An 11,805-nucleotide genomic window follows, 5' to 3' on the forward strand; every position below is an offset into this window, starting at 1 on the left:
CCAAGGAAGGCCAAGAACACTCTATTTAGGAGGTCTTTTGTAGAGCCTGGGCTTTTCCCCCCTTCCTTATCAGTCTGGAAGAGTTCCACCACCACCATGACAACTATTACAATGCCATTAGCTGCCTCACTCAGGCATGTGCACACACAAATTCCAAAAAAACTTCCAGATGGATCTTACCATGGTTACCTTGTTGCAACTATTTTCAGCATTAATACCCATGAGGAGGAGCAGTGCCTCTGAAGGATCCAGCTGCCCCAGAAGTCCCACAGAGCACCCATCCAGTTACCAGCCTAACCTGCAGCCACACTCACTGTCAAAACAACTGCTGCTTTCCAGACTCCACCTGAAGATTCCAAGTCTGAGGAGCTTCAGAAGACAAACCAAAGCCAGGCATCAGCAACTGTGTTTTAGGTGAAGCCTTTACAAACAGTGCTTCCTGCTGGACATCCACAACTCCAGAAACAGCTTTTCCATTTCAACCAACGTTCCAGAAAGTCGCCTGTTTCCCTCCCTCCCTTCCTCCCCAGCTCACTTTGCATGGCTCTGCAGGCCCAAGCCTCACTTCCAGGTGCACACTGGTACTTCCCGAAGGAGAACAGAGCACCTGAGGCTCAGAGCAGCACAACCTGACACCTTGTAACACACCGAATGTCAGAGATACCACTGCTTGCAACAAGATCATGCTGCAGTTCTTCCCTGCTACTACAGACTCGTTCCTCCCTGTGGCTCTGAGCAGCAGGGATGGACTTGAGGCCTTCCCTAAGGGATGACACATTGCCCCTGGAAAACCTACAGCCAGCTGGGGGTCACCTCCCTGACACCACTACCAGAAACTATGAAGCAGGAACAAGTCAGGAAGACTCACGCTCCAGTCTACCCTTCTGTGGTATCAAGTCCATTCTGTCAGTGCTTCTCAGCTGCTCAAAGCAAAGAGACAAAGTTGGGGCTGTTTTGCTAAAGCTGCTCTCCAGATAAGGCCAGCTGACACCAAAGGAGGCTGTGGTTTGTGACCTCTGCCCATCCCACAAGCAGCTGACACGTTTGCAATGTACACTGCAATGTTTGGGGCTAAGGCATCCAAGGTAGAAGCTGGAAGGCAGCAGGAGCTGAGGGCTCCAGCTCTTTGCTGGGCATAGTAAACAGCTCCAGTAAAATGTCAGTACTTCCAATAATTCAGTTGCCACTGACTTCACTTTTAGGTCTTCACTCTGTCACCAACTTCACTTTGAGGTCTTTCAAGCAAACCACTCAGTCGCCCTGAAATTCTGAAGCGCCACGAAGACAGATATACTTGCCTTTAAACAATCCAGTTCTTCACAGGAATTACAGCACAAACTGAGCCCTAAGCATATCCCCAAAGTTTTCCTGACAGCACTGGGAAGTTACAGCACCAATATCTAGAGGAGGGCTGAAGTTCCAAGACATGAAGCTCATTTCTCAGAGTTTAAAACCCACATGGGATGTCACAGGCAGATCTGTACACCGCCAGCTACTCAGGCTGGAGACAAATGCAGAACAGTTGCAGTTATTTCTGAGGCCATTCAGTACCTAACAGGTTATTTTGAGAGAAACATGACATTGCTTTGATTCAGCCAGTGAAAGCTACTATGAAACACAGGCATGTTTAAGTATCTGGGGGTTTCATTCTGGTTCACAGGATTTGATAAGCACTAATCTGGCTGTTTGGAGTCACGTGCTCTGAAGACATCATCCACACCAACTGGAAGAGCCCTATCCTGTTGTATCCAGTTACAATTCCCAGTAGGAAGCCACCAGAGCAGGACCAGCCTTCACAGCCCTTTGAGCTGTGCAGGTGAAGGATCTCAAGCTCCATGCTGGATGCCAAGGCAGTTCCTCCTCCACAGAGACAATTCCTCTTCCCTGGCCCATCAGACCTGCCAGGCTCCTGCCTGTTACTCCAGCAGCCCAAAGATCCCCTTCTCCTAAGTTACTCCTTTTTTCCAGGTTACTTGCCAGCAAAGCACTGCACAGCCACGTTCCTCCTACTCCTGCAAGCTGACAACATACTTCTCTCCATCATCCTGGCTTGCATGTAGGTGGAATGAGATCTGAGATAAAATATTGTAGCCTCTATTTCAGAAGCCTGGGCAGGCTCCATTTCTGTCTCCTCCAGCTGTAGATGGCCATTTTTATGGAAAATAAATAAATAAAATGAAACGAGAGCTTAGCAAGCTGACCTATTCCACTTTTGTGGTATCATTTGTGGGTTGCAGGGCTTGTTCCTTGAGCAGGTTAACATTGATATTTTAATAATTGCAAGTGCAGATAGTTGATGCATAGATACTAACAGTACCCCAGACAGGCACCTATAGCACTGCCAGTGAGAGAATTCAGCCTGGCTCTCCATTTATCATTCCTATAACCTGAAGTGGGACAAGAGCACCTTTCAGTGCAGAGATATATCACTGCTGGTGCACCTTTGCCCTTCCCCAAGCTCCAAAGCAGGCACAGAACCTTGTCACTGAAACACTTCAGAACCTCACGCCCCGCCTTCACTTATCTGCACAAAGTTTCAACACTTACAGCGCAGTATTTCCTGTGCTAGGAAAGAAAGCACCACTTCTATCTCTCAAGCCCACTGTAATCAGTAACAGCTGAAGCAAAGCAGGTATCAGATGTCAGCCTCCTCCCCTCCAGTTTACAAGCACTCCTTCATAAAACCTCCTTCATCTCCACCAAAAAAGTTCATTTCCTAATACCACACGCTTTAGCAGCAGACAAAAGGCATCTCAGTTCTTTATCTGAAACTCAGAGCATGACAGGTACTACAACAAACCTGTCAGAGCTCCTTCCGTCACGCTGCCAACCCTTCCCAGCAGACTCACCTTTATAATATAAATAATATAAATATGCTTTTATATTCACCAGAAAGCCAAGCTGTGATTCCACTCAGCACTACCTGACATGATTCACTAGCCAAGTTCTTTCCTTCTAAAAGAAAGCTTTATTGCACATGGCTACATCACACAAGAAAACAAACAGGTGAAGCACACAGAAAAGTGCCTACAAGACCTGAAGTCTGCAAGAGTTACAAGCTCACACCCAACCTTCCCACAGTAAGGGAAGTGTGCACAGAAAGGAAAAAAATCAGTTTCCTGTACAAAGTTGTGAAGAAACACCAGGTCTCATCTGCTGATCAAGAAAACATTGTCTAAAAGAGCAGGAACAACTTCAATGCACAAACTTAAACTCCACGTTGTGGGGCAAAGCACTTACCGGGAAAGGGCAACATCTGCTCACATCCCAGCGAAAGAACAGGACTGTTAAAAGGAACACGGGGAAGAGGCGTAATTAAAGCCCCAAAACCATATAAATATAAAGTCTTAACAAGTCCCACTTAGAAAAGGAACAGGAATTTCGGCCGCACGCATAAGGGCAGCTGAACTCTGCTGACACCACAGCCCCAGCGCCGGAGCAGCCGAGCAGGGGCCGGCGGCTGCCAGCGGCATGGGACGATCCCCGGCCGGGCTCGGCGAGGACCGGCCACCCCAACGGGCGGGGCGGGGGCCGGCAGTGTCGGGCGAGGCCCGCAGGCCTCGGGCAGTAGGAGCCCCTCTGCCCCGGGGAGCCCACCCTGGCCCGGCCGCTCGAACCCGGCAGCGCAGGGCCCGGCCCGGGCCGCCCGGCATCGCCGCTCGCCCGGGGACGAGAGGCCGCCGCACCGCGGCTGCGGAGCCGGGCCGCCTTCTCCTCCTCCGGCCGGCCGTGCCGTGCCGAGCGGAGCGGAGCAGAGCAGAGCGGGGCCGAGGGCGCCGTGCCGGCCCCGCCGCCGCCCCTCACCCGCAGCCGAGGGGGCGTGTGCGGCCCTCAGTGACAGCGCGGCCGCGCTCCGCCAGGCCCCGGCGCGGCGGGCCGGCCCTCCCCGCTGCAGGACAAGGGGCACCCCGGCGGGTCCTTACCGCTGGGCAGGGCATGGCGCGGAGCCCCCGCCCGTGCCGGGGCGCGGCGTCCTGCCGGGGCCGGGGTCGCTGCGGGCTCGGGGCCGCCGTCGCCGCCTCACGGACACAACAACATGGCGGCCGCGCGGCCTCCTCCCTCCTCCCCCCGCGGGGCGGGGCCGGCGCGCGCCGCTCCCGCCCTCCACCCTGAGGGGAGGGGAGGAAAGGGGGGGGGGGCGGCCCCCGGCTCGCGCTGAGGGGACCGCGGGGTCACGGAATCAGGGAATCACGGAATCGGGGAATCACGGAATCGCGGCGCCACCAAGGCTGGAAGATCATCTACTGGTTTAAGAGCATCTACTGGTTTAACTTCGTCTCTTCCAACCGTCAGCCCAGCACCGTCACCGTAACTCCTAAATCACCACCCCACAGCACCCAGCGACAGACGCCTCTCGAAGGCACCGAGAGAGGGTGACTCCACCACCCTCCACACCTCCCCGGGCAGCCCCTTCCGAGGTCTGACCGTCCGGACAGTGAAAAGTTTTTTCTAATCTGTAACGTGGCGGCCCCGCTGGCCTCAGCGCTCGCCGTGCCCTCAGGAGGCGGCTGCCATCCCTCGGCCCCTCCGAGCATGGGAGGCAGGGCCGACAGGAATGAGTAAGGGACTGAGCATCTCCCTGAGAAGCAGACACTGCCGGAGCCGGGCCTGGCTAGTCTGGAGAAGGGAAAACTCAGAGGGGATCTCATCGATCCGTGCAAATATCTCCAAGGGGTGTCAGAGGATAGTACCAGATTGCTTTCAGTGGTGCCCAGAGACAGAACAAGGAGCAATGGCCATAAAGTAAAACACAAGAAATTCTACCTCAACATGAGGAAGAGCTATCCATTGAGCAAAGCACTGGACCAGCTGCCCAGGGAGGGCATGGAGACCCCCTCTCTGGAATAATCCAAACCCTGGACGTATTCCTGTGTCACCTGCTCAAGGTAACCATGTCCAGGGGGTTGGACTGGATGATCTCCAGAGGTCCCAGCTATTCTGTGGTTCTGTGATTCTGTGAAGCCAACTTGCCCGTTATTCCCCTGTGAGGTCTATAAGCCTGGCACTGAATGAGCGAGGCTGTGGAACCAGCAGGGTCTCAGCAGAGTTTTGGCAGCCATCTCGTATTGTGAGTCAGGTAACAGTGGAAGTGTGTGCTGAGGGGGGCTGAGGTGTGTGTTCCCACACCTCACTGCCATCCATCCTCCTCAGGATCCTCAAAAATCCCTGGAGAAACACCCTGTTCCACTATAACCTGGGATTAGCTCAGTTGGTCAGGGCGGTGCCACTAAAAGGTTTGGACTTGATGATCCTTGTGGACTCAGATTATTCTGTGATCTACAGAAGCCATTCTGATGTGCAAGTTCTTCTGGCCTCAGATTATTCTGTGATCTACAGAAGCCATTCTGGTGTGCAAGTTCTTCTGGCCAATGTTTCCAGCGTTGCTTTGGTGACATTCAGCTCAGCTGTGGGTACACGTGTGGCCCCACGCCACCAGGCCATGCGCTGTCCAAGCCACCCTGCACAGCCCATGGCTCCTAAAGCATGAGGTAACGGGGAGCTGGGAGCCAGCATGAGGCTGGACTGCCAAAAACCACATGGAACTGAGAGACTGAGATAAAGCAAAAGGCCTGTGAGCATTAAGCTACAGAAAACACAGGAAAGCTGGAGAGCAGCAGCAGTGTTGGAGGTGGCAGGAATGCTGCTGGTTCCAAAATGAAGCTCTAGCTAAGCCTTGTGCAATGGAGCTCCTTTCCAGCAGCAAGATTTATATCTGGGCTTTGTTGCAACTGTGATGGATCGTTAATGTTTTATTTTTATACATATCTTTAATTTACAATACCATATGTAGGTCAGGTTGTACTTTTGCGGGAGATTTCCACCTGCTCCTCATGTTTGCCTTGATCTGAAATGAAATGCTTGCAAGTAGCTATAAAATGCACTCCTAAATTATCCCCAGGACTCTCCCTCTGAGTCCAAGGCTAGTCATTGTAACAGATGGACTTCAGTCTGTCATTAGGTCATGTCTAAGCTGCAAGGAGCATAAGCGTTCAGAGGGAACAATGCAAAATACAGAAGCCTGTGTCTTCACACTCAGATATGAGCCACACAGTGAGCTGTGTTCTGGTTTGGCTCCCTTGGTCAGGGACAGCAAACATTTGAAAGGGAGTTAATCAGCCCCTCTGAAGGGACTTTTTCCAACAACAAGGCATCATCTGAATGCAAATGTGATCTGAATGTCAATATGTACTTTCAGAGGAACTTCGGAAGAAATACAGGTAACTGAAGGGAAAAACAGGATTCCTGGCCTGTTTACACCCAAAAGGAATGAAAATATGTAGAGCCAGTAGAGCTGTAGCTGAAAAGGATGTGTGTTGACAGCATCAGCAAGCAAAATATGAATTTTGAGAAGTCCCTGTTAAATGTTGCCTTTTGCAGTGTGCCTGGAGGGAGATCAAATGTGACCTACTTTGGGAAGCTGGATCCTGGAGACCTGGGGCTCCTGTACAGCAGAACCTGCTGGGTGCTCCTTCTGGTCCTTAAAGAGGGGGAAATCCTGCAGTGCCCTCCCTGTGACAGGAAAAGCTGGCACTTCCAGCTGCTTGTTATATTTGTACCTTTTATCTTTACCAATCTGGTCACACACAGTGCACGGAGACATTCCATGTCTTGTGTCCCAAACCTCTCTGCATCTTGTGTTCCAGGCTATTTTTTAGTACATGGCTCAGTGTTAAATGACTTTTACTTCTATTTTCCATGATGATCAGAGCAAAGGATAAGAATTATTTTATGGAAATGGAAATTACTGGACCCAAAGGGAGAGCAAGGCCTCTGAGAACCTGACACACAGCTCAGGGAACGAGGTGTTCCCAAACCCAGAATCCTGAAGGACCTGCAGTGTATCCTCACTCATCCAGTACAGGGGTTTTAATGTGGGGGGTGGAGGGTGGTAACGAATTATGGAGGAACTCCTGAAGCACTGGCTGGTTTTAAGCTGGAGGAAGTAAAGTAACACACCTGTTAGTGTGACCTCAAGAGCATTAAAAGCTTAAAATATAAAATAAAAAGGAAAAAGTTGGGGACAGGCAAGTAAGTTTAAAAATGTGAAATAAAAATGTGATGTGTCTTTGCATACATAAAGATTGATTGCTTTTAACTAAGATTATACCCTTGATAATTGTTTCCTAGACATGGATGTATAATAGATGCATTAACTTATTCAGTAAATTAGTGGAAATCAGGTCCATAAAAATGATAGCTAGGTGGAAAAGGTAGGGAAGTCACCTCAAACATGCACCAGCTGTGGATGCACCAAGGGAATTTGTGAGATTACAAAGGGAAGAATGGTCAGAAAGTGCCTGGATTCCCATGTTCCCCCCAGGTAGCCCCCCCTCCCTGGATCCCAGGACCACAGCCTGGCCCATGTGTGCTTTTGCTCTTGCACAATATTTTTCAGACAGGCCTTGGAACAAAAGGTAGGAGGGAGCTGATGGCATTTGCTGATGGCACAAAGCTGGGAGGCACTGGCTGTGCAGCAGGAATAGCTGTACTGCTGGAAGAGCTGGATAACATGGAGTGCTGGCACACTGGAAATGGGATGAAATTTAATAGTGGAAAGTACAAGGTCATGCCCTTGGGAATTGCTAACAAGAATCTCTGCTGCAAGCTGGGAGCTCATCAGCTGGAAATGACAGAAGAAGGGAAAAATCTGGGTGTATTTGTTGATCTCGAGATGACGACAAACTCCCAGTCTGAAGCAGATCTGACAAAAAGCACACACACACACAGAGGTATTTCCAGGAGAAGGGGAATGTTAATGCCATTATAGAAGCCTCTGCTGCAACCTGCTCTGGAATTCTGCATGCAGCTCTGGTCACTTTTAATCAGGGGACACAAACTTAAAATGTGACTGGAAAGTAATTCTAGGCTAATCCTGATTTTTTTTTCTTATACAAGGATCTTGAGATAATTTGTTTAGCCAGAAAACCTGAATGCTGAGAGAAGATACAGTTGTTCTTTGTGAAACTTAGGGAGTAAACACAGCAGTAAACACATCTCCCTTAAGAGCAAGGGTGATGTTCCTGTATGAGAAAACAAGTATCCGATGGCCATGAGAAGTCTGGGCTGAAACATGAGAACACCAGGGCTTCCAGCAGCTCAGGTCCCGAGGCTCTGGGTCATCCTTCCCAGAGCTGCTGTCCCCTGATGCCATTGCCACTGACAGCTGACACTAAAAGCCCAGTGAGTCCTTTCCAAACTGTTCTTACCATTTGGGGCACAGCCATGGAGTTACCAACTGGCTTCTTATGGAGAGGAAAGAGGTGCCTGGTGTGGGAAGATATTCCTTGGGCTGCAGTTGCAGGCCAAATGGCACCTGAGAGATTTGCTGTGTTAAAATCTGCACCTGGTGGTGGTGAGGTGAGAGCTTCCTGTCCTGGGTCACCCTGCCCTGGTCCCTCAGATCACCTTTCCAGAGGCTGCTCTCGTGCCCATCCTGCCCAGGGCTGCAGTCCTGGAGCCATCCCCACCTGGAACAGGGAGGAACAGCAAAACCAAAGGTGTGCCAGGTCCTTTCCTGCCCCTGCTACCACTCAGGGCCCTTTAATACACTTTCCTCCTGTGGCCCCAAGAGGCACCTGGCATTTACAGGCTGTTTCTGTTACGATGAAAAACTGATGGCAGGGTTAGATATGTCTTAAAAAAACAGCACACCAAGTCCTGCTTCAGTAAAAACAGTCAGGCCATGGAACACAGGGCACTTTGCTTTCTCAGGGTTCCAAACTGGCTCCCTTGGTCAGTTTTTTACCCAAAACCAGCTCTCCTCATCCTCATCTCTCTTATTTTGTTTGGGTTTACATATTTTATTATATTTAAATGTTTCATTCATTTTACTCTCCTGAGTTTTTGGTGAATGCCTGAAAAGAATGCTGACCCTGACCACAGTATTTACACTGTGTTCCTCCATGTGTAGGTGTTTCCATTCTTCCTGCTCCCACCCAACAAGTGCTGTTCCATTGTTCATTCAATCCAAGTGGCAGCAGGTGACATTGGGGTCAGCACAGCTTGAGGGCCACCCCTGATTCAAATGTGCCAGGAGAGAGGCACTGCCAGTCATCCTGACGGGGCCCCAAAACAGATGCTCTGACTCATTTCCTTACAAAGTAGATGAATAATTTGAAAATAATGAGATTTTTATTACATACATATCATTTTGGTCAGAACATTTTGCAAGAGCTTCATTTTAGGATGTTTTTGTCTTGTAATAACCCCATTTTACAACAAGATGTGCCATTAGCGACGCTTTGCTGCAGGGAAGTAGCATGAGGACGATGCCTTGGCTGCCCATCAAGATGATTATCACAGGACTACTCAAACAGGAACACTTGGGGGACTCAGAACTTCAAATTCAGTGGAACAGAGACAACATTTTTGAGCAAACACTGGGAATGGCTTTGGTGTTTCCAGGTAGGAGCACAACTGGCTGGGCCTGGCTCTGCACCTATGCCACCTATGAAGCCATTGGGATTGAGGATGTGCCAGGAGCTCAGTGTGGGCAGAATGTCCAGAAATCTTGGTTTATGGATGCTTATATTATTTCTTTAATGGACTAATAATCCATATGAGATTATTATTATTAGATTAATACAGCTTCATGTTAGACTCATCATTTTCTCCTATGGATCCAGGCTGGGAGAGCTGGGGGTGCTCACCTGGAGAGGAGAAGGCTCCAGGGAGAGCTCAGAGCCCCTTGCAGGGCCTAAAGGGGCTCCAGGAGAGCTGCAGAGGGACTGGGGACAAGGCATGGAGGGACAGGACCCAGGGAATGGCTCCCACTGCCAGAGGGCAGGGATGGATGGGATATTGGGAATCAGGAATTGTTCCCTGGCAGGGTGGGCAGGCCCTGGCACAGGTGCCCAGAGCAGCTGGGGCTGCCCCTGGATCCCTGGCAGTGCCCAAGGCCAGGCTGGACATTGGGGCTGGGAGCACCTGGGACAGTGGGAGGTGTCCCTGCACAGGGTGGGAATGGGGTGAACTTTAAGGTCCCTTCCCACTCAAACCATCCCATGACATTGTTTGCTTCATGAGATAAAAAGTAAAAGGTTGAAAATATTTTCTGCTGAACCTGTCTTTTCTCTGGAAAAGCAAACTGGCACAACTCTAACCTGTGTCATGTGCTGTGTTGCTACAACAAAGCTGCCTGAAAAAAATGCTTTTCATAATAAACCATATCTATTTTCCTTAATAAGCACTTAATCACCTTCCTCCTGAGGTTGGATAATTAGAGAAACAGCAGGCAAAGAGAGGGCAAGAAGCTGTTGGATCAGAGGAGCTGCTTGAAGTATCATTAGAAGAGGATATTATTTTAGCTGAATATCTGCAGTGATAATTCCTTCCTATAGACACAGCCTGGTAACCTGCTCAGGGCTCTGCCTGCTGGGAATTCCCACCCACAGGAACTTGCTCCATGAAAACTCCAGAGCTGGGCAGCTCTTGGTTCCTCTGGCCAGGTGGATGCTGTAGCTGCAGCCTCCTGGAGCAATGGGAACTGGTGTTCCTGTTGGTGCTGCAGTGCCACCAGGGCATCAAGGGAGAAGCATCTTGGGTCACCTCTGGTGACTTTCATTAGTGCCCAAAAGAAAAATTATCCTACAATAAGACTTTAGGCTAAGAATAAACTTAGAGGAGGTTAATTGGAGCCTGATGGAAAATTGGAGACATAGTTAATAAATTACTGTGGATCCATCAGGTCAAGAGTTTAACATGGACACCTTTGGCTGTGTGGCTGCCAGGGATGTGCTGTTGAAAGTGTCATTGTCATTGAGGGGCTCCAGTGTGTCCAGGGCAGGGAACGGAGCTGGGAAGGGGCTGGAGCCCCAGCAGAGGCTGAGGGAGCTGGGAAGGGGCTCAGCCTGGAGCAAAGGAGCCTCAGGGGGGCCCTTGTGGCTCTGCACAGCTCCTGCCAGGAGGGGACAGCCGGGGGGTCGGGCTGTGCTCCAGGGAACAGGGACAGGAGCAGAGGGAACGGCCTCAGGCTGGGCCAGGGCAGGGGCAGGGTGGATTTTGGGATAATTCCTTCATTAAAGGGTTGTAAAGTCCTGGACAGGCAGTGGTGGGGTTGCCATCTCTGGGAATGTTCAGAAAATGCATGGATGTGCACTTAGTGACTGGTCTAGTTGCCAATGGGATAATTGGTCAGACTTGGAGGGCTTTTCCAATCTGCATGATTCTGTGATTCCAAGGTTTGTAACTTCCATTAGTCCTTGATAAGTTAATGTGTATATCGTTAAGATAAAAGGAAAAAAAAGGAAAAAGTAGAGCTGGATTGAAATATTGCAAAGCCCAGGGTTATCCTGATTCATGCCTATTACTGTAATTGCATTTCAGCTGCTTTGAACATTTAATGGCCAATTTCTACAACTTTGCAATTTAGTACTGCAGATCTCTCTTTTTTTTTTTATTATGCTGACATTTTCCTCAGCCATTTAATTACTCTTTCATTTTATTCTATTTTTTAAGTCTGTCTAAGAGTGCTGGTCCTTCAGGGTTCCCTGGCCCCTCTGACCTGTGTGTGAGCAGCATTAAACCCTCTCTGGTGTCCCTTGGAGAAGCAGGGGGGCAACAGGGGCCTCACCTGGGCTGACTCTTGTGTCAGTAGGAGAACAGCTGCCTTTGGGGCTGCACAACAAAGCAGATCCTCTTCCTCTTCCCAGCCCCAGGATGTCATTTGGGACTTTGAGGTGGGATTTGAGCAAAGGCAGAAGTTCTGGAAGCCTTGGTGCTGTTGGGGAAGCTGGACTGCAGCATCCATGATAGCCCAGCAGGAAAACACTGACCTCCAGCAGCACATCCCAGACTTGCTCCAGC

At 50.1% G+C, this 11,805-nt stretch overlaps 1 protein-coding gene across 3 annotated transcripts in view; it reads right to left on the reverse strand.

Moving 5' to 3' along the window:
* MTMR3 (myotubularin related protein 3) overlaps positions 1–4,033 on the reverse strand; it is a 75,917-nt gene extending 71,884 nt beyond the window's left edge. For 2 of the 3 annotated variants that reach the window (XM_066561967.1, XM_066561965.1), the window contains exons 1-2: positions 3,924–3,993; positions 3,241–3,284 (exon numbers count right to left, since the gene is read on the reverse strand). The gene's annotated coding sequence lies outside the window, so the exon portion shown is untranslated. Of the gene's footprint in view, positions 1–3,240; positions 3,285–3,923 lie in introns of all 3 variants that reach the window. The other variant, XM_066561966.1, reaches the window with a different exon arrangement.
* Positions 4,034–11,805: the final 7,772 nt, after the last annotated feature.

Source organism: Molothrus aeneus, chromosome 18 (assembly GCF_037042795.1).
Source record: "Molothrus aeneus isolate 106 chromosome 18, BPBGC_Maene_1.0, whole genome shotgun sequence".
Taxonomy (NCBI): Eukaryota; Metazoa; Chordata; class Aves; order Passeriformes; family Icteridae; genus Molothrus; species Molothrus aeneus.